This window comes from Aplysia californica, unplaced genomic scaffold (genome assembly GCF_000002075.1).
Source record: "Aplysia californica isolate F4 #8 unplaced genomic scaffold, AplCal3.0 scaffold00077, whole genome shotgun sequence".
Lineage (NCBI taxonomy): Eukaryota > Metazoa > Mollusca > Gastropoda > Aplysiida > Aplysiidae > Aplysia > Aplysia californica.
This window is the reverse complement of record NW_004797347.1, coordinates 940,713-942,852: the sequence shown is the minus strand read 5'-3', so window position 1 is coordinate 942,852 and position 2,140 is coordinate 940,713. Positions and strand designations below refer to the sequence as shown.

Here is a 2,140-nt window from a genome sequence, read left to right as displayed (position 1 = left end):
TGATAGATAGATAGATAGATAGATAGATAGATAGATAGATAGATAGATAGATAGATAGATAGATAGATAGATAGATAGATAGATATTCACCAAACATAGATTAGCTGAACACAAGAATAGAATCAGAAGAAACAGACGTAACACGTAACATTCACATACTACACAAACATACGTTTTATGTAACTTTCACATACTAAGACAGACGTAACATTTAACACTCTCTTACTGCACAAACAGAAGTAACATGTAATATTCAGATACTAAGACAGAATGAACAGAAACCGGAATGGCAAGTAACATCAAAATACCAAGTAAACATAGGTAACAAGGAACCTTCAAATTCTACACACACAAACGCAAACCAGCTCCTCATGGAGACAATTAGCAGGAAGACCCTGGAGTGGACGCTGGAAAGGAGAGATGAGCAGCTATGAACATGTGCCGCCTGCTATGATTCTAGCTCTTGATATCCAAGTAAATCCAAGTAACTCACAAACGTAACATGCAACATTTACGTACTGCACACAACATACTACGAGAAACTGTACAATGACACACTAATCGAATCCGCTTACCCCATGAGGCGCCCTTTCTTGTTCCCGAAAGCGATACAGGAAGTCCATTTCTTGATTTTGTGAGCCTGCCCAAATTTGGAGTCTAGTCTTCCATCCTCCTGGAAGTTTCGACAACTCTGCGAAGCCACAATGTCCTTTAGATACGTCGTTCTTTTATCCCTTCTCTTCATGATGGTGGCAACAGAACTCCGATTGTTAGGAAGCGTTGTTGGTTTTTTCTGGTTTCGTTTTGTCTTTTTTGTTGCGTTTTCTCGTCCTGTTTCGACTCTCTATAGGTTTTTGGTAGCACCAAAGACGCGTGTAAAAGTATTATCCAAGAATGTGAACTCTGAGGTCATTCTGGTTCAACATGGAGTGCATCATTTGATTATTTTAATCCAGAAGAAGGGTAATTTAGTTTTAGTTTTAGTAGAGGTTTTACGGCGCTCGCAACTGCTTAAGGCCATATGAGCGCCAGAAGAATAGAGAGGTCACAAGAGAGTAACAAACATAAAAAAAGAAGAAGAGGAGATAAGGACGATAGATGTGTGATAGAAAAGAAGAAGCAAACCACACCAGAGCACCCGCCAACCACCCACAAGAAGGGTAAGGAGGGAGACGTTTCGCGCGAACTCGATTTAAGCTAGACTGATGTTTTGCCCTCTGTTTTCGCGTCTAAGATGCGCACTACCGCCAGGAAGGTTTTATAGAGAACAGAGATCGGCGGCCATGACTTTGTCCAGTCAAGGATGTATTATTCAAGTCTATGGGCAGCACACAGGCTTGGTAATAAAACGCAAGTCGAAACGAAGCGCAAAAAACAGCATGTAGCAAGCGCCCACCCTCACCCCCACTCTCACTCCCCCACTCTCACTCCCTCACTCTCACTCCCTCCCCCACTCTCACTCCCTCACTCTCACTCCCTCACTCTCACTCCCTCACTCTCACTCCCTCCCTCATTCTCACTCCCTCCCTCATTCTCACTCCCTCACTCTCACTCCCCCACCTCCTCAACCCCCACCCCCACTCCCCCACCCGCTGAGAAAGCATCCATGAAAGCCAATACGTCACAGACATACCGCTACCCTAAAACGACAAAGTTCTATCTGCTCAGTACATAGTTTTGAGAAATGTTTGACGTTACACATTTTTAGATTCACAGCATATCAAGGTTTGTCGAATACAATTCTTTGCATATCTTGTTAAAAACTCCGAATAATCTTACGATTTTGATAGAGCCGATGGAACATTTTGGGTTCGGACCTCGTGGTCGAAGTAACTCAAAACGGCCAAAAATATAATGTAGAACTTTGTAAATCTGAGGTAATGAATTATACAACGTATAAGTCTGGCACCTTACGACCTCACACGTCCAATTCCAGACCTCACAGACGGAGGACGTACATACATTTACAACACCATACGTCACACACAGACTCACACACAGACTGAGGACGTACATTCATGTACAGCACCATACGTCATAGTTGTTTCCGGCACTATATGTCCCACACGCACACGCGCGCGCGCGCGCGCACACACACACACACACACACACACACACACACACACACACACACACACAC

The 2,140-nt window shown here is 43.7% G+C and overlaps 1 protein-coding gene and 1 long non-coding RNA gene across 4 annotated transcripts in view; both read right to left on the bottom strand.

The window, feature by feature from the left end:
• Positions 1 to 2,140, bottom strand: part of LOC101849600 (rap1 GTPase-activating protein 1) — a gene marked incomplete in the record, with an annotated part of 218,284 nt that overhangs the window by 165,702 nt on the left and 50,442 nt on the right.
• LOC118477382 overlaps positions 784 to 2,140 on the bottom strand; it is a 9,637-nt gene continuing 8,280 nt past the window's right edge. For 2 of the 3 annotated variants that reach the window (XR_004858333.1, XR_004858332.1), the window contains exon 2: positions 784 to 914. This is a non-coding gene — a long non-coding RNA (uncharacterized LOC118477382). The remainder of the gene's footprint in view (positions 915 to 2,140) is intronic. The other variant, XR_004858331.1, reaches the window with a different exon arrangement.